This window comes from Bos taurus, chromosome 4, assembly GCF_002263795.3.
Source record: "Bos taurus isolate L1 Dominette 01449 registration number 42190680 breed Hereford chromosome 4, ARS-UCD2.0, whole genome shotgun sequence".
NCBI lineage: Eukaryota > Metazoa > Chordata > Mammalia > Artiodactyla > Bovidae > Bos > Bos taurus.
Window position 1 is genome coordinate 24,303,433 of NC_037331.1, and position 21,124 is coordinate 24,324,556.

General features: G+C 40.4%; 1 long non-coding RNA gene across 2 annotated transcripts in view; it reads left to right on the plus strand.

Annotated features, from left to right (window-relative positions):
• Positions 1 to 4,222: 4,222 nt before the first annotated feature.
• Positions 4,223 to 21,124, plus strand: part of LOC101907713 (uncharacterized) — a 185,608-nt gene continuing 168,706 nt past the window's right edge. For both annotated transcript variants that reach the window (XR_001498956.3, XR_009494190.1), the window contains exon 1: positions 4,223 to 4,325. This is a non-coding gene — a long non-coding RNA (uncharacterized lncRNA). The remainder of the gene's footprint in view (positions 4,326 to 21,124) is intronic.

Sequence of the window (21,124 nt, forward strand, 5' to 3'; positions counted from 1 at the left end):
TACCATCTGAGCCACCTGGGAAGCCAAGAGATTTTTTTCCTAAATGTCAGGGTCTCCTTGGGAGGATGGGAGCCAACATTGCCAGAGGCAAGACTTAGAAATTAGCAGGGAACAAAGGGAGATGCGAATGGAATAAAAAAAAAAAAAAAAGATTATGGCTTCTTTGCCAGAACCAACAGTGGATGGAGAAATCCGCTAAGTTGCTGGTTTGATAGATAGGGACTTCAAGGTGAAGAGTATTTTTCTTTTGTTCAGTGTTTCAACTCCACCCTGCTTTGATTTGTGATTTATACTTCACTTTGTTTTTTAATTGCTGTTGTTTGTAGCTATTTAATTTTTGTTTAAGAAACAAAATCAAATCCAATAAGAAATGAAAACAATTGATTACCTTCCAGACTATCATAAAGATCGTATAGAAAGTATTTTTTTAATTAACTTTTAAAAAATGTTGGGAAGGCAAATACACTCTCTTGAAGTTCTGCTATATGCTAAAGAATGTGCTAGATATTTAACACATATTATCCTGTTTGGTGCTCATAATAACACAGATAAAATATTTATTTTTGGCTCTGCTTTGCTGATGTAGAATTTAAGGTACTAATCTCTGGTGACCTCAGCCTGAAGCAGATTGAAGTGGGGCTTCGGTTCCCCATCCAGAGACTGAGGTTGGGTCATGGCAGTGAGAAGAGCAAACCCTGACCATTAGACCAGTGGTCAGTGAAAAGGCCCTGGCTCTTTGGCTTTGTAGAAAAAGGATTCCCATAAATATGAAAATAGTGAAACAAGTAAAGTCTTTATTAGGAGGAAAAAGAGTATAGTACTTGTGGATAGATACATGGGCAGACTCAGAGAATCGCTGAGTTGCACCCTCATGACAGTTTAAATCACTTATTTGGGGCATTTCTTCCAGTTTTCCTTTGGCCAATTATTTTGATTTGCCTGGTTCACAGTCCATATTTTGTCTATTTCAGGATCCTCCCTTGTGTGGGCATGCATTTCTTAGCCAAGATGGATTCTACCAAAGAGGCCTATGGGTAGTAACCATCACTCAGCTTCGCTCTCCTTTTGACTTCCAAGGAGGCTTTCTGTGCATGTGTAGGTAGGGAGGTCTCCTGTCTTTGAGAATGAGGAGTGGGTAGTCTCTTATCTTCTATCTAGACAGGGCCCAGCCTCCCCTCTCAATTGTCCTGCCATTCTCATCTTGGAGTATTGGCCACAGGGAATGAATCTCCAGTTACTTTACCCTGGCAAGGGGAGGACATCTACCTCCTGCCTCAATACAAAGAAATAAAGTGACATGTCCAGAGTGACACAGCCACAAATGTGATTTATGACTTGACCCTTGTCCAACAGAGAGTTCATTCCCTGTCCTCACACTGAAAAGCATTTCCAATGCATTTCTCCTCATTGTTAATTATGAAATAATTTTGTCACACAATAGTATCTTATGCAAATAAGAATTTAGATGTTTCCAAGAAAATCCCATTGTCAGTTTTACATTCTGACTTTAACAGATTTCTGTAGAGATGTAAGTTTCCAACCTATTTGGTTGTGTGGATAGAACTAAATGTTACTATACAGAATCAAAAGAGAATTGAATTAGGAGGCTCTATAGATTGTCGTCATGCACTGTCCACAATTGTCACTAGCCACATGGGGCTTTTTAAAATTTAAATTAAAGAAAATTAAATGAAATGAGAAAAATGTAACCTTTTGTAAAAGTAGCTACATTTTGAGTTCTTGAATAGCCCCACCTGGGTGGCTGGTAGCTGCTGAATGGCACACAGCAGAGTATTACCTACTCATCTTTGCAGACAGTTCCACTGAGCAGTGGTTCTCCATTCTTTACCACTTTAGAGTCCAGAGGAAGAAGCAGATTTCCAGAAAGTTGTTGTTTGTATAATAAATACCTCTGGTGTGCTTTCTCTTCCAGCCCTCTTGTCCCCACACTACACTGTCATGTAAGTTTTTTTTTTTTTTTAATATGAGAACAAAAGTAAACAATTATAGGAAGAACTGCAGGAAATTTATTTCTTGTTTGTAACATGCCGAAGTGAGGGGAAATGATACTTTTTTTTTTTTCAGGATCTTATTGTGAACTGTAGGTTTGTTGGCAAAGATAGAACTCAGGTGCCCCAAATCATGTTTCTTATGAAAATGCTTTAAAACCTTGAGAGGCCAAAAAAAAAAAAAAAAGGTCCTATGAAGCTGTAAGAGTTTCTAATGTTTAAGTGATGGTCATTTAATAAGGCATTTTCAAATGCCTATTTTGTGAAAATATAAAGTAATCCATTCAATTATGCTTAAATAATGAAATTTAAAATTGAAATGACCAATATATTTTGTGAAAATTAAAATAATTTCCGAAACATTTTAAACCTTAATTCTCATGGTATTTGGAAATTGTCATTTCTTCACTGATTGTTTCATGTAATTAATCATATGTAGATTGTACACCTAAATCTACACTTTTTTTTTTTCATTTGGATCTAAACATCATCAAAAACAGTTGAAACACATATAAACAGGGGTCCCCAACTTCCAAGATCTAACGCCTGGCAATTTGAGGTGAGCTCATGTAATAATAACAGAAATAAAGTGCACAATAAAGGAAATGGGTTTAAATCATCCTGAAACCATCGCCCACCCCTCCTCGCACTGGCCCACAGAAAAATTGTCTTCTGCAAAACCAGTTCCTGGTGCCAAAAAGCTTGGGGACCACTGCACTTAAGGACATTTTGAGTGAGACTCAAAAGACTTTTCTCTATACTTATTGAACGTTAACACGTGGAATCACTTTTCGTATAGTAGTTACAGCTGACTTTAAATAATACCTCACCGAGTCTTTGTGTTAATACTTGCACTTCTGTGTTCTAAGTCATATTCATTTATTAAGAAGGATTCAAAGTGCTTTAGTTATTACTTTCCTCACAGTATTCTCCTGGTGTAGGAAAACAGCTAGCTAAATTCTCAGGAGGGAAAAATCAAGCACAAGGCTGTGATTATCTGAGAACTTTTTCAGTATACTAAAACCTATAGCAACTTGGTTGTCAGGTAACCTAGATCTGGTGGCTCACAAATGATCACAGACAATGTGTGAACATGCTAAGTCGCTTCAGTTGTGTCGGATTCTTTGAACTATAGCCCACCAGGCTCCTCTGTCCATAGCATTATCCAGGCAAGAATACGGAATGAGTTGCCATGTTCTCTTCTAGGGCATCTTCCCGACCCAGGGATTGAACCTAAGTCTCCTGTATCTCCTGCTGTGGCAGGCAGGTTCTTTACCACTAGCACCACCTGAGAAGCCCCCACAAACTATGTAAGCCTCTTAACTTCCACTCTCGTAAAATCAGTGTTATAGTTAAAGGACCCTGACAGATATAACATTTATGACTGTGTTCAGTGTATATGTGAGTGCATTTATCATTTAGGATGTACACCAGAGCGAATTATCTCTGCTAGATTCTGTGACTGTGACATAGATTGGGTGTGGGGTTAAGTCCTGATATGATTATAACATTTAAAGATACAGAAGTTTTCACTGTAACCATCCTAGACCATCTTGTTCCACCATTAGGGATATCTCATGAAAGAAGTTAGACAAACATGATTTGAAACCATTACCCTTCAATTCAAACGTTTCAGTGTTTTCTTGGTTTTGTTTTTTTGTGGGAACCTGGTTCCCCAACTAGGGATCAATCTGTGCCTTCCTACAGTGGAAGCTCAAAGCCCTAACCACTGGACCACCAGGGAATTCCCAGTTTCAAAATTTTTAAAGTTTATTTCCCACACTGTCTCTGTCTCATCCAAGTTCTTATTTTTTTTCTTTTAGTTTCTTTTAGCTTTCCTCTCTATTTCTTTTCTATTTTTCTAAACAGATTTTAGCAAATCTTGGCAATTGTCTTATGTTTAAGGCATACCATGAAAAATGGATCAAGAAGGCAGACCCTGTACATGGGTAGGTATGAGCTGGCCACCCAAGATGGCTGTTCTCTTGCTCTCTGCCAGTCCCTTCTTCTACCAGTACCCACTTAGCCTACACCCTACTCACCTACTGACCTTCCTACATACTTGCCTCAGCCCTAGCTAATGACTGTTCTGACCTTTAGATCAGAGCATCTCCACCTGATAGCCTATTTAAGGGGCGGTGAGGGGCGGCGGGCCTCCACTAGTTTCCCTGGTAACCAAGGAGCCAACCAGATAGCAATTCCCCCTACAAGTGGTACCTTCCCCCTCCCGGCGGGACCGGCGCCTGCTGCTGGGTCCTGCCCACAGGCCTCTGCCGCGCACTGTGAGGTGTCCCTCCAGGACCTTGCTTCAGACGTGTAAGTTTGACCTCTCTGTCACCGACTCCAGGCTGTTTCTTTGGTCTCAAAGCTGGGCAGGGACTGGGCTCGCAGGCCTGTGGGATGCAGCCCAACAATTGACCGCACAGCCAGGAGACCAAGGAAGCTGCTGTGAGCGCTGGAGACGTTCAGGAAAGGGAAGTTGTGGGGGCCCTGCACTAACACCTGGGGCTTGAAGGTTGTGTGTGTGGAGGGGGTGAGGGACCTGAGGGCGACCACCTACTGATGTGGGCCCGATGATAGCTGTCCTTGATGAAAGGAGACCACCCAGAGAGTACAGAGGACTCAGACACCCTCAGGCTGTTGCAGAGATGTGGCCGCCATTACAGTGGGAAAAAGTGGCCACAGGTGTGGTCTGGTTGCTGCTTTTTATATTAGGACCGCTGGTGCTGAGCTCACAGACCAGGTGAAGCTTGAATGCTGATCATGTTCCTCAGAAAGTAAGGTGTGGGAATGGGAGGGAATGATATGTACTATTGTCTATTACTGTTATTTGTTAAACTGAATTGGTGATTTAGAAATGGAAAAAAGAAAATCCCTGAAAAATGACCAAGATGGGAATCTTGACTTTCTAAGACTGATTTCTGTATATGCCATGAGAGGAAATGAGCTTTCTGAAAGGAATTGGTATTTCTTTTCTTGTGTTTTTGAGATGTAAATCATCTGCTTGGGATCTCAGGGACTTTATCAGAGAAAGGAAAAGAGACTTATTTATTTATGGATTACAGTTTTACAGTGTGTTAGTTTCTGGTATATAGTATATGTGTATTATATATATTCTTTTTAATATTATTTTTCTTTTATAATTTACTTTAAGATATTGAATATAATTTTCTGTGGTATACCATCAGTTCAGTTCAGTCACTCAGTCATGTCCGACTCCTTGCGACCCCATGAACTGCAGCACGCCAGGCCGCCCTGTCCATCAACAACTCCCAGAGTTTACCCAAACTCATGTCCATTGAGGTGGTGATACCATCCAACCATCTCATCCTCTGTCGTCCCCTTCTCCTCCTACCCTCAATCTTTCTCAGCATCAGGGTCCTTTCCAGTGAGTCAGCTCTTCGCATCAGGTGGCCAAAGTATTGGAGTTTCAGCTTCAACATCACTCCTTCCAATGAACACCCAGGACTGATCCCCTTTAGGATGGACTGGTTGGATCTCCTTGCAGTCCAAGGGACTCTCAAGAGTCTTCTCCAACACCGCAGTTCAAAAGCATCAATTCTTCAGCGCTCAGCTTTCTTCACAGTCCAACTCTCACATCCATACATGACCACTGGAAAAACCATAGCCTTGACTAAACGGACTTTGTTGGCAAAGTAATGTCTCTGCTTTTTAATATGCTGTCTAGGTTGGTCATAACTTTCCTTCCAAGGAGTAAGCGTCTTTTAATTTCATGGCTGCAGTTATCATCTGCAGTGATTTTTGGAGCCCCCTAAAAATAAGTCAGCCACTGTTTCCCCATCTATTTGCCATGAAGTGATGGGACTGGATGCCACGATCTTAATTTTCTTAATGTTGAGCTTTAAGCCAGAATCTTGCTATTTATCCATATTCTATATAATAGTGTGTATGTGTGAATTTCAAGATCTTAATTTATTCCTCTCCTCAAGTTTCCCCTTTGATAGCCATAAATTTGTTTTCAAAGTCTGTGAGTATTTGTTTTACAAATTAAGTATATTTTTATAATTTTTAAGTTTCTGCATATAAGCAGTATCATATGATATTTGTCTTTCTTTGGCTTAGTATGATCTCTAGTTCCATCTATGTTGTGGCAAATGGTATCATTTCATTCTATTTTTATGACTAATATTTCACTGAACATATGTCCCACATCTTCTTTATCCATTTATTTGTCAGTGGATATTTAGGTTGCTTCCATGTCTTGGCTACTGTCAATAGTGCTGCTATGAACATTGGGGTGCATATATCTTTTCAAATTAGAGTTTTCTTGGCATATGTGCCTGGGAGTGATATTGTTGAATCATATGACAACTGTACTTTTAGTTTATTAAAGAACTTCCATACTGTTTTTCTGGAGAAGGCAGTGGCAACCCACTCCAGTACTCTTACCTGGAAAATCCCATGGACAGAGGAGCCTGGTAGGCTGCAGTCCATGGGGTTGCTAAGAGTCGGACATGACTTCACTTTAACTTTTCACTTCCGTGCATTGGAGAAGGAAATGGCAACCCACTCCAGTGTTCTTGCCTGGAGAATCCCAGGGACAGGGGAGCCTGGTGGGCTGCCGTCTATGGGGTCGCACAGAGTCAGACACGACTGAAGTGACGCAGCAGCAGCAGCAGCATACTGTTTTCCATGGTAACTGCATCAATTTACATTCCCACCAACCTGGTAGGAGGGTTTGCTTTTCTTCACACCTTCTCTAGCATTAATTATTTGTAGATTTTTTAATGATGGCCATAAAAGAGGATTTTGTAAACTCTAGTGGGAAAACTGGGAGATCTGTGTTGACTGTGTATGTGTACCTTACAGTATACATTATAAATATAATGTTTCTCTACCTCCAAGTGGCATGGCCAAGATCATTAGGCATAGAAGCAGCAAGTGACTTCAAGTTAGTCACTAGGGGCGAAAGAACTTTTAATACCATTCAGTTATTAATGGTATTAATAAGTGACTGGGATAACATTTTTAAATAGGAGTATAATTGCTTTACACTGTTGTATTTAAGTTTCTACTGGACAACAACGTGAATCAGCTATAAGTTTATATATATATTCCCTCCCTCTTGTGGGTTAACATTGTTGAAGCCTTATGACTTCAGGCGGTACTCACTTTGATTTTGGAGGGGTGCTTTTCATTTCTTTCTTACTCATTCACGTCTTTTACTAAATATTGAGGCAAAAGGCAGGAATGAGCTATTAAACTGGAATAGCACCATGAAAAGAAGAAGATGGAGAAGAATGAGTTGGTTTTTCAGTTCAGTTCAGTCACTCAGTCATGTCTGACTCTTTGCGACCCCATGGACCGCAGCACGCCAAGCCTTGCTGTCCATCACCAACTCCCAGAGTTTACCCAAACTCACGTCCATTGAGTTGGTGATGCCATCCAACCATCTCATCCTCTGTCATCCCCTTCTCCTCCTGCCTTCAATCTTTCCCAGCATCAGGGTCTTTTCAAATGAGTCAGCTCTTCACATCAGGTGGCCAAAGTATTAGAGTTTCAGCTTCAACATCATGATGTCCTTCCAATGAATACTGAGGATTGATTTCCTTTAGGATGCACTGGTTGGATCTCCCTGCCGTCCAAGAGACTCTCAAGAGTCTTCTCCAACACTGCAGTTCTAAAGCATCAGTTCTTTGGTGCTCAGCTTTATAGTCCAACTCTCACACCCATACATGACGACTGGAAAAACCATAGCCTTGACTAGACGGACCTTTGTTGACAAAGTAATGTCTCTGCTTTTTAGTATGCTGTCTAGGTTGGTCATAACTTTCCTTGCAAGAAGTAAGCGTCTTTTAATTTCATGGCTGCAGTCACCATCTGCAGTGATTTTGGAGCCCAAAAAAATAAAGTCAGCCACTGTTTCCCCATCTATTTACCATGAAGTGATGGGACCGGATGCCATGATCTTAGTTTCCTGAATGTTGAGCTTTAAGCCAACTTTTTCACTCTCCTCTTTTACTTTCATCAAGAGGCTCTTTAGTTCTTCTTCACTTTCTGCCATTAGGGTGGTGTCATCTGCATATCTGAGGTTATTGATATTTCTCCCCGCAATGTTGATTCCAGCATGTGCTTCTTCCAGCCCAGCGTTTCTTATGATGTACTCTGCATATAAGTTAAATAAGCAGGGTGACAATATACAGCCTTGATGTACTCCTTTTCCTATTTGGAACCAGTCTGTTGTTCCATGTCCAGTTCTAACTGTTACTTCCTGACCTGCATAGAGATTTCTCAAGAGGCAGGTCAGGTAGTCTGGTATTCCCATCTCTTTCAGAATTTTCCACTGTTTATTGTGATCCACATAGTCAAAGGCTTTGGCATAGTCAATGAAGCAGAAATAGATCTTTTCCTGGAACTCTTGCTTTTTCTATGATCCAGCAGATGTTGGCAATTTGATCTCTGGTTCCTCTGCCTTTTCTAAAACCAGCTTGAACATCAGGAAGTTCACAGTTCACATATTGCTGAAGCCTGGTTTGGAGAATTTTGAGCATTACTTCACTAACGTGTGAGATGAGTGGAATTGTGCAGTAGTTTGAGCATTCTTTGGCATTGCCTTTCTTTGGGATTGGAATGAAAACTGACCTTTTCAAGTCCTGTGGCCACTGCTGAGTTTTCCAAATTTGCTGGCATATTGAGTGCAGCACTTTCACAGCATCACCTTTCAGGATTTGAAATAGCTCAACTGGAATTCCATCACCTCCACTAGCTTTGTTCGTAGTGATGCTTCCTAAGGCCCACTTGACTTCACATTCCAGGATGTGTGGCTCTACATGATCTATCACAGCATTGTGATTATCTGGGTTGGTTTTGGGGACCCACAAATGCCAAATTTTTCTGAATGAGGAAAAACTTGTATAGTAATAGCAATCATGATGGTTAACTTTATGTATCAACTTGACTAGGCCAGTGTGCTTAAATATTTGGTCAAAAATTACTCTGGATAAAAGTTACATCTAAATCAGTTGATTCTGAGAGAAGCAGATTGCCTTCCATCGGGTGAGTGACTGTCATCCAGTCAGTTGAAGGCCTGAACTAAAACAAGGGCTAACCTCCCCTGGCAAGAGGGAATTCTTCAGCAAACAGCCTGTCCTGAGTCTTCAGCCTCATAGCCTTTCAGACTTAACCGTACAATCAGCTCATGGCTTGGTGTTCAGCCTTTCAGTCCACCATGCAGATAGTTGGACTTGCTGGACTTCACAATTGCATGGGCTATTTCCTTAAAATAAATGTCTTCCTATATATATATACACAGCTTATAGGGTCAGTTTCTCTGGACAGCTCTGATTAAGACAGTAATGAAAGAAAGGTAACAGAGGAAATTAGCAATAAGAGACTATTAGCAATTTTTAAGTGGAAGAATGATAAGATTGGAGTCATGTTTCAGGAAAATGAATTGTGGTGAGATGTAAATTGCATGGAGGGATGAAGCACAGTAGAGAAACATGTGGAGGGGGATGTAATAGAGGTTAATAAGTATTTGAGGACATGAGTGGCACTGTAATAAAGAGACAGCATAGATAATGAGAAAACATAGGTGGTGACGCTTCAGATTCTGGAAACAGACTGATCACAATTTGAAACCCCAGCTTTTTCCTTTCCTATTTGTTTGAACTCAAATAAGTTCCAGAAAAGCTTTCGTTATCCGTAAAATATAAGTAATTGTATCTATTTCCTAGAGCCATTGGAAGATTCGAATAAAGGCATAAATACTCCTGTAATGTGTAACACAGATTCTGTGTTTCTTGTATAGTAACCACTGAACAAATACTAGTTTCGGATACCCATCTCCCACATACACAGGATAGCTAGCACATATATGGAGAGTTAGCCACATGAGAGCTAGCTTATTTATGTGTATACACACATATGCTGGCTCTACATATATATGCTAGCTATCATGCATATATACATGTGTGTGCATATATATAAAATGTGTATAAAGTACGTGGCACAAAAGCAGCAGTTCAGATAAGTTAAAGGGAGGAGGGGGATTCAAGCTTCTGTGATGTGAAAAAAAAATGGTACTGTTAACAGGAATAGCAAAATCAAAAGCCGTAGCTCTTTTGAGGTAAGAGACAAGAAAGGATAATAAACTCATTTATTTTGGAACATGTTAAAATTCATTTACTAAATGAGACCTGAGGAAAATCTAAGTGGTTAGAAGTGAAAGTTTAATAATATGTAATAAAGCAGTTGGAGAAAAGCAATATCTTAATTCCAAAATAACTGGAATGAAACTGAAGATTTTAATTTATTCACTATGTATATTTCTATTAAGATAATATTAAGAAAGTTTTAATGAAATGGGAAAATGCTATATTATAGCCATTTCTTTCAATATATATATTAATTAAAATATAGTCAATTCCATGGTATAAAATTATAATTCATTAATTTTGTTTGCATTCCAGTAATCTTACAGATGAACCTCTGCCTTTTAAAAGTGGGTGCATGTGTCAGATGCCAAGTACTACGATTTATTAGCACTGATATTTGAAAATGAGAAATCATGGTCAGATGTACACACATATGACTGGTATTGATTACGTACTACATGTCAGGCTCTGTGCTGTAGTTACTTCTTCCTCAGAATATCCCTACTGGTTTGGACTTTATTCTCTAATCTATGGATGATGCTCTCTTTCCTTTGAGGACACAAAGCTAATAAGAATACAGTTTAATCCGAACCCAAATTTGATTTTACAGCACTTAGATGTGTGGACTGGTTACCGGAAAGCCTTTTTTTTTTTTAACCCAGTGGTTATCAAAATTAAACCTTTTTATTGGTCAGAAAAGCTTCAAAAGCTTTCTGTGGCAAAAGGTTTTCTATCCCTTTTGGATTCTGCTCAATCACAGAGGAAGTTGTAATAAAAGTTCTCATGGTAAGACACTTATTTCACTTTAGCTACTGTCTCCTCCCACCTTCTATAAAAAGTTTATGTACCACACAGACTATAAAGAACACAACTGAAGGCAGACTCACAGGATAGGGCTGAGGTAATCTGTGCTCTGCACACACTCTTCCTCTACACATTTGGAGGAAAGCACAATAAGACTTTTCAGACATCTGTTTTTGAGGTTAACGAAAACCGAAAACATCAACAGGACTCAAATAGCTTTAAAATCTTTAACACACTCTGCCATGTTGGAAACTACCTGTCAAAACACATTCTCTCAAAGCAACCTATTCCTCTTTCATATTTTATTTGTAAAATTATTCCATTATCCATTAGCCTAGCACCAAATCCATTTACTGTATCTGGGGATACTTTTTAAAGTAACATTGTAAATTGACATATCCTGTGTATTTATTGCTCCTTCCCATTTTCAAGCTCTGACGAAGCCCAGGGCCAAGGCCTTTGAAGACAGTCTAGAATCCTGCAACCAAAGGGAACATGTCAGGAAATGGGCTTCCCGAGGAGGCAAAGTTGCTAGCTGCTCTGTAGCTAGGCCACAGGCTGGCTAATGGGCAGCAGGCAAGTGACCACTTAGAAAAAGTACTGTAACAGGTGGCTAAAAAGGTGACTGGAACTAGGATTTACTTTGTTCTTATTCCATGAGCACTCATAGGTCAATCCATTTTTTTCTTACAGGTGGAATGATAGAGATTTCACCTAAATCCTTAAACCCATTTCATACCATGCTGCTGCTGCTAAGTCACTTCAGTCATGTCTGACTCTGTGCGAACCCACAGACGGCAGCCCACCAGGCTCCTCTGTCCCTGGGGTTCTCCAGGCAAGAATACTGAAGTGGGTTGCCATTTCCTTCTCCAATGCATGCATGCATGCTAAGTCGCTTTAGTCATGTCCGACTCTGTGCGACCCTATGGACAGCAGCTCACCAGGCTCTGTCCACGGGATTCTCTAGGCAAGAATACTGGAGTGGGTTGCCATTTCCTTCTCCATTTCATACCATAAAAATACCAAAATAAATATTGAAAAATAACAGCACAAGCACAAACTTTTGAAATACTCATTAAGTAAGTAAAATCAAACAGAATATAAAAACCACTTTGTTAATGTCCCCTGTGGTTAATCACCCTATATGAATAGAAAGGGCAAACCATCTTACAAGGCAAATCCAGTAAGTTGGAAATATTTTATTCTTTTAGAATCAGTAAACCTTCTTTTGGGAACCACTTGTCTTTGCACCAGGATCAAAATTAGATTCACCTTAAATTTATTATTTATTAAACTATGAAAACCTTTGCATTAGTAAAGCTAAAGGCAGGACCGCCCCTAATGTTTGCAGGGCCTGAGGCTTGCACTAGGCATGTCTGAGAATTTTAAAGTTATGTATCAGACTATGGGGCTTCCCTGGTGCCTCAGTGGTAAAGAATCCACCTGCCAGTGCAGGAGATACAGGAGACAAGGGTTTGATCCCTGGATCGGGAAGATCCCCCGGAGAAGGAAGTGGTAACCCACTCCAGTGTTCTTGCCTGGAGAATCCCATGGACAGAGAAGCCTGGCAGGCTACACAGTCCACGGATTCACAAAGATTGGGATATGACTGAGTGACTGAGAACATACACATATATCAGGCTATAGTCATGATCATTCCAGGTTCCCACTAAGGCCCTTAGAACCTGCTTTTGCACTTTCCCTGCAGCTGAAGTGCAAGAGGTGTTGATCTCCCAGGCTGCATCAATCCCTGTAAACCCCAGTAGCCACCCGGATCTGTTGACACAGGGCAAGGCAGAAGCCGGTCCAGTACCCAGGATGCCCAGGCAGTCACTGGAATTACCCAAGCCTAAAGCAGTTCTGACCTGGTAAAGCTCCCCCAGTGCCAGGATGGCAAGATCTCCTCCCAGTCTCTAACTTTTCTAGCTCAGAATTTCCTGGCAGTTCTAAGCACTTCCCAAAGCTGTATTACCCCAGGATAGGGAGGGATGGTGTTGTTTGGAGCATCCAGTCTGACTCAACACCTACTTGCAGTGATTTGAGTCAACCGGCTTAAATAGAAGCAGCTCCATTCCCTGACTCCCAGGGAAGAAACCGTGATTTTTCTCCACTCGCGTGACTCACTCTCAAGACACACATCCTGTGTGTGTATGTGTGAGGCGGAGGGGCGGGAGGTGTCCCATACATTCCTCCCAAATAATGTTATTGGTGCAATTAGTTATTGAACTTTGGAAAACCTTCCTTAAAAGATCAGAAAGAAAAAAAATTGTATTTTGGTATTTGAGAAATGTGTTGATTCCCCTATAGCATGAGACCTAGCCCTGGAGCCTTTGAAAGGCAGGACTTGCTCAGAAGAGAGAGATCTTCTTCATGCACTTTAATGTCCTCTTCATTGCTTTTCTCCAGTGTCTAGTAATTCAACCACATCTGCCAGAAAAACTAATTGCCTTATAGTCATTGTGTGACAGTTACAGTGTTACTTATGATAACAGTGTTTGGTATCAAAACTTTCAGATCTTTAAAGGTATAGTATCTCATATCTCATCACATTCTTATGGGTAGATTGCATTTCAGTAGGACCAAAACTTGCCACTGAGGACCCTTCTTCCAGCAGAGATGCACCCTTCTGCACCCCATGTGGTTCTTGGGGCATGGTCACTCCAGGGGCCTTACCCAGGATCTGGTTTCTGGGTCCTGGGGCCATGATTTAGGATTGGACAATCTGAGTGTCTCCTGCCCTGGCAACATGACTGGTGGCAAACGGGGCTATTCAGAGTCCAGAAGTGCTGACAGATGTTGGGAAGAGTATGTTCTTTTTCTCAGGAATCCAGAGCATGTTGGATTAGGGCTGTCTGTAGTCATCTTGGTGCCTCATGAAAAAAGCCTCTGAAATTGAAGTCAAACAGAAGGAGAGATGAGAGAGAGAGAGTCCTCAGGATGGTGTTTAGATCCCTGAATCTAGTTGTGCCTCTTGGAAAAGCCAATACATATTTTTATTTGGTTTATTTTGAACTAGTTTGAGTTGGAGTTGTGTCACTTGTAACACAAAGCCAACTGAATAACAGAATTTCTGAAAGCAACAATTGATTCTGATCCCAGGCAAATCCGCCCAGATGTTTTACAACCACATCATTTAAAAAACTAAACCTATCTGTTTATCTCCCTCTTGACAAATCTGCCTTTCCTACTGTATTCCAAAACCTCTGACCAGAAGATATCACTCCCCTTGAAGTTCCATCTCCGTAAGTACTGCCACACTTTGTCCTGAATATTCGTGAATCCATCTTCTCTTCTACTGTCGCTGTTTATTCCATAATTTTTATTTTTATTTTTTTGCTGATCTGTTGGAATAACCTTTTTCTAACTGGTTTTCTATACCTCGTTTTGCCCACTTGCACACTGTATTTGATCTTGTTGCCAGAGTGAGATTTGTGACAAGTACTTTTAATGATGTGACCCCTGTGTTCCATCCCACCCCTGCAACGCGCTCTCTCAATTGCTCATCATTGCCTGAAAGGTAAAGCTCAAATACCTTAACACTGGTTAGCTAGCTCCTTTATAATCTGGCTGAAGCCTGAACATTTCTAAGCTGGCCTCCTGCCACTGCCTCACAAATAATCTGCGGTTCATCCATAATAAATTGCTCCAGTTCCTTGGGCAGTCATTTGTTTGCACATACTGTTTCTCCTTTATCTGAGAAGGCCTTTATATTTGTTCTCAGCAGAAAATTAATATGTGCTTTTCTAGACTCAATCAAACCTTGCTTCCTTCTAGTAAATGTAATCTTTCAAGGATCTGTACAGAATGGAAAGTCCAAATCAGTCTACTTCTTAAGCTTAGGGTTTTGTTTGTATCCATTATTCTTAAATTCACTTAGAGAATCTGTGAGGTATGATCATAGAAGAATGGGAAATAGTAGAATGGATCTTAGAACTTTGCTGTGAAGAGGCCATGGTTATTATCTGCTGTTACAGAAGCCAAGGCAAATGTAAATTTTTAGTTCTTTTGATTCTGTACTGTTTGGTTGGCTTAGTGTATCCACGGGTCACACACTTATAGTCCTGTAATATAAACCCACAATACACATTGGTGTGTGCTGAAAGCATAGGGTCATTCCATGTTGTCCATGACCTTTTTATTTCCATATAGCTTTTCTCCCAGAGCCCAATTTGTATTTCTGTCTCTACACCTCTGAGTTGGAGATTTTCCTATATTTGCATCAGTGTTTTACATTGGACATTTCCTCAGGGTCTCTGACTTGGATTCCCACTCCCCCTACTTTGGATTACTTTGTAAAGCATATATATATGTCTGTATTGTAACTAGCCCATTGGAACCCACCACTTACACGTATGCCCCACTCTTGGGTATATGGGCTCTTCTTAATACTGACTAGAGTTTCCTTTTAAGTCTGGTTAGCAGAAAATGTTGGCTTAGTCATGAGCGAGATTTAAAGACCCAATAGTAATCACAAAATCCAACTAGATTTCTTTTGCAGTTACTTAGCACTCCTTCCTTTGTCTTGTTTTTTGGTCTCCAAGTGGAAGGAAACAAAAGTTCCTGTTTATTTCTCTAAAGTGCCTGTGACACTGATTTGTTCATTTCCAACCCGAAGGTAGTCGAAGCCAGCAATAGGGTGACTCATCCATTTGAGATATTTTTTTCAGTCCATCTCAGCAAACTGACTTGTTCTGGCTCCAAAGCAACAATGCCTGGGCAAAGTGGTTTATCATTAGCTCCCAGATTGCGTGATGCCAAATGCTGGATTTTTAGAGTCATGGGTGTTCTGCAAAACCCTCAATGCCGAGGCGAGACATGCTGGATAGATTCTGTGCATTCTGGGAAATACATCAAGGTAATAATTACTTCCACATTTCCCCTCTTAAATACACATTTTTACTCAGGGCCACAGGTTGCCCTTACATACACCCAATTCTTTTCAGATTTCTGTGTAATTTAAAGAAAAAGCATTGCTGAGGTGAGCCAAATTTATATACGAGTTCTTTGTATAAGTTATTTCAGAGCTACAAAGGCTGTGGACCCGTGCTTACATACAGTTTGTTTCCCTGTTATGGCTTTCTGCCATCAACTGGAATACCTTTCTTATAGTGCTTTAGCTCCCAATATGAAAAAAGGTTACTTATTTTTTTATTAATTTTTTAAAGAAAGACTCCTTATGTATGTTACTAAGAGGACTGGTTTACATTTTCAATACCCTTGATCTGGATATGGTAGGAGAGGTGATATGTTGGAACGGAAAATTGTGAATTGCAAGTCCAGTGGAAAGAATGGGATCGTTTTCTGTGGGGGCGAAGGAGAACGTATATAATTTTTTATTCTGTGGAAACTGAAGGCAAAATGTATTGAAACATATCTTTATGAATTATAAATAGAACTCGCTTCTGTTGCGCTCATTTATTCCTTGTAGGATATATATTGTCGTTTAGTTTCATATCATTTTGAAATCTTTCTCAGAGTTAACATTCAGACTATTACTCTCTGTTCAGTATTGATAATGTCAATTACATTATTCATCTCCACAGATTTTTGTTTCATTACTGTTTGGAAATGGCTTTAACATTGCTTTGGTCATAGGTCTTTCATATAGAAATAGTTTTCTCAGTTTTAAGTGTGCCTTCTAATTATATTTGATTAAAGAACATTTGGGACTTCATTTGGGGGTTCTCTTTGTGTATTGTTTTTACATTTTCCTAAAACCACTGACAGTTTATAGATATATTAGGAAGTCACTAGATTTTTCTGTGTTTCTTACTGTTGTCCATGCTTTCTATTAAAATACTTATTTAAATAGCACAATATTTTGTCTGTGGTTTTGGGAACATTAAACTTAAGTGCATTCTGTGACTCAAATGTGTGTCTGTTCAGAGACATTCAAAAAGAAAAGCAATTGAAAGCTCAAGTGCAATGTTGTTACGTTTTTATTGAAAAGAATTTTTAAAAAGCCAGATATTGTGGTGCCAGATACATTACTTTAATGGTTAACTCCTTGACAGTCTGTCAAAAGGTAGAACTTGTATCTGGGATAGCTTTATGGGATAAACATGTCATAGCTTTCATTTTACTACCTCTGACTATAGAAAATTGTTTTAACTGATTAAACATGTAAATGGTCATGTGTTCAGTACCATCCATAGAGCTTTTGTGGAGAAAGTATACTGGATATATCACTTTAGGGTGTCATTAGATTGTTTGAATTTGCTTTAAATTAAAAATGACTTGAATATCTTCAGTTCAGTACAGTCGCTCAGTCGTGTCCGACTCTTCGTGAACCCATGAATCGCAGCACGCCAGGCCTCCCTGTCCATCACCAGCTCCCGGAGTTCACTCAGACTCACATCCATCGAGTCAGTGATGCCATCCAGCCATCTCATCCTCTGTCGTCCCCTTCTCCTCCTGCCCCCAATCCCTCCCAGCATCAGAGTCTTTTCCAATGAGTCATCTCTTCGCATGAGGTGGCCAAAGTACTGGAGTTTCAGCTGTAGCATCAGTCCTTCCAAAGAACACCCAGGACTGATCTCCTTTAGAATGGACTGGTTGGATCTCCTTGCAGTCCAAGGGACTCTCAAGAGTCTTCTCCAACACCACAGTTCAAAAGCATCAATTCTTTGGTGCTCAGCCTTCTTCACAGTCCAACTCTCACATCCATACATGGCCACAGGAAAATCCATAGCCTTGACTAGATGAACCTTTGTTGGCAAAGTAATGTCTCTGCTTTTGAATATGCTATCTAGGTTGGTCATAACTTTCCTTCCAAGGAGTAAGCGTCTTTTAATTTCATGGCTGCAGTCACCATCTGCAGTGATTTTGGAGCCCCCCAAAATAAAGTCTGACACTGTTTCCACTGTTTCCCCATCTATTTCCCATGAAGTGATGGGACCGGATGCCATGATCTTCGTTTTCTGAATGTTGAGCTTAAGCCAACTTTTTCACTCTCCACTTTCACTTTCATCAAGAGGCTTTTGAGTTCCTCTTCACTTTCTGCCATAAGGGTGGTGTCATCTGCATATCTGAGGTTATTGATATTTCTCCCGGCCATGTTGATTCCAGCTTGTGTTTCTTCCAGACCGGCGTTTCTCATGATGTACTCTGCTGCTGCTGCTAAGTTGCTTCAGTTGTGCCCGACTCTGTGTGACCCCTGAGACAGCAGCCCACCAGGCTCCCCCGTCCCTGGGATTCTCCAGGCAAGAACACTGGAGTGGGTTGCCATTTCCTTCTCCAATGCATGAAAGTGAAAAGTGAAGGTGAAGTCGTTCAGTCGTGTCCGACTCTGAGCGACCCTATAGACTGCAGCCTACCAGGTTCCTCCATCCATGGGCATTTCCAGGCAAGAGTACTGGAGTGGGGTGCCATTGCCTTCTCTGCATATAAGTTAAATAATCAGGGTGATAATACACAGCCTTGACGTACTCCTTTTCCTATTTGGAACCAGTCTGTTGTTCCATGTCCAGTTCTAACTGTTGCTTCCTGACCTGCATACAGATTTCTCAAGAGGCAGGTCAGCTGGTCTGGTATTCCCATCTCTTTCAGAATTTTCCACAGTTTATTGTGATCCACACAGTCAAAGGCTTTGGCATAGTCAATAAAACAGAAATAGATGGTTTTCTGGAACTCTCTTGCTTTTTCCATGATCCAGCGGATGTTGGCAATTTGATCTCTGGTCCCTCTGCCTTTTCTAAAACCAGCTTGAACATCAGGAAGTTCACGGTTCACGTGTTGCTGAAGCCTGGTTTGGAGAATTTTGAGCATTACTTTACTAGCGTGTGAGATGAGTGCAATTGTGTGGTAGTTTGAGCATTCTTTGGCATTGCCTTTCTTTGGGATTGGAATGAAAACTGACCTTTTCCAGCCCTGTGGCCACTGCTGAGTTTTCCAAATTTGCTGGCATATTGAGTGCAGCATTTTCACAGCATCATCTTTCAGGATTTTAAATAGCTCAACTGGAATTCCATCACCTCCACTAGCTTTGTTCGTAGAGATGCTTCCTAAGGCCCACTTGACTTCACATTCCAGGATGTCTGGCTCTAGATGAGTGATCACACCATCGTGATTATCTGGCTCGTGAAGATCTTTTTTGTACAGTTCTTCTGTGTATTCTTGCCACCTCTCTTTATATCTTCTGCTTCTTTTAGATCCATACGATTTCTGTCCTTTATCGAGCCCATGTTTGCATGAAATATTCCCTTGGTATCTCTAATTTTCTTGAAGAGATCTCTAGTCTTTCCCGTTCTGTTGTTTTCCTCTCTTTCTTTGCATTGATCACTGAGGAAGGCTTTCTTATCTCTCCTTGCTATTCTTTGGAACTCTGCATTCAATGCTTATATCTTTCCTTGTCTCCTTTGCTTTTTGCTTCTCTTCTTTTCACAGCTATTTGTAAGGCCTCCCCAGACAGCCATTTTGCTTTTTTGCATTTCTTTTCCACGGGGATGGTCTTGATCCCTGTATCCTCTACAATGCCACAAACCTCTGTCCATAGTTCATCAGGCACTCTTGTCTATGTGATCCAGTCCCTTAAATCTATTTCTCACTTCCACTGTATAATCATAAGGGATTTGATTTAGGTCATACCTGAATGGTCTAGTGGTTATCCCTACTTTCTTCAGTTTAAGTCTGAATTTGGTAATAAGGAGTTCATGATCTGAGCCACAGTCAGCTCCTGGTCTTATTTTTGTTGACTGTATAGAGCTTCTCCATCTTTGGCTGCAAAGAATATAATCAATCTGATTTCGGTGTTGACCATCTGGTGATGTCCATGTGTAGAGTCTTCTCTTGTGTTGTTGGAAGAGGGTGTTTGCTATGACCAGTGCATTTTCTTGGCAAAACTCTATTAAATAATAGTCTTTGCCCTGCTTCATTCTGTATTCCAAGGCCAAATTTGCCTGTCACTCCAGGTGTTTCTTGACTTCCTACTTTTGCGTTCCAGTACCCTATAATGGAAAGGACATCTTTTTTGGGTGTTAGTTTCCAAAAGGTCTTGTAGGTCTTCATAGAACCATTCAACTTCAGCTTCTTCAGCATTACTGGTTGGGGCATAGACTTGGATTACTGTGATATTGAATGGTGTGCCTTGGAAATGAACAATCTTAATATGACTTAAATTCCAGCCTAGACTTAATTGGCCTATTCTCCAAATGCAAAGTCCAGAATTGAATAGAATGTCAAGATTTATTTATTAAAATATCTTGTACCTAGAGAATGAAGAGAAAGAGAAGGTGGAGTTACCAAATTCTGAGTACTTATTCATTTGGGTTGATGTATCCAATTATTTCTAGTTCTGTAGCTCTTCTTTGGGAAAAAGGAGTCAAGTGGTTTCAAGCATTGGCTTTGGAATCACATCAAAAGTGTTCAAATACTAGGTTTTCTATTTGGAAGTGTTCAAATACCAGACTTTATATTTGATAGTCACATGCACTTGGGAAAATTGTGTGTCCTCTCAGCCTTAATATTCCCTGGAAAATGAGTAAATTTTAACCTGTATCATAGGACAATTGGAAGGATCAAATGAGATTAATGCAAGCAAATTATTTATCTTAGACTCCTGACACATCGTAAGATTTGTTAAATCATTCCCTAAGTGTTCGAGGTGAGGTGGAAGTTAGGGAGTGGTCGCTGCACTGATGAATGGCATACTAATACCATTTGCTAATATTCTGATGACAGAATGAAAGTGACCAAATTTAATGTAGATCCATCTGTATCTTGCTATCTCTCTTAATAATTCATTTGCCAGATCTAATAAACTCAGAAGTGAAATTGACATTCTGGACTACCCAAAGACAGTGGCAAGCTAAGGAATGGTGACTATCTAATAGCTCAGTAACTTCCCACACTATTGATACTGGAGATGTTCATGACTGGGCAGATGAGCACTTGGCTTCCAGTGGGACCATATCTGTCAGTTGCTCTTGATCACAATGCCTGGGAAAACGGAAATGTGAAAAATATGTGTAGTGTGTGTAATATGTGTAGTGTGTGTGCAGATTCACAAAATTTGCAAGAAGATGCAAGTCTTGCCTATGTTTCCCACCAAAGGAAAATACAGTAGCTATCAACCATTGTTGTTGTTGTTCAAGTTGTGTCTGAGTCTTTTGTGATCCCATGAACTGTAGCCCACCAGGCTCCTCTGTCCATGGGATTTCCCAGGCAAGATTACTGGAGTGGGTTGCCATTTCCTCC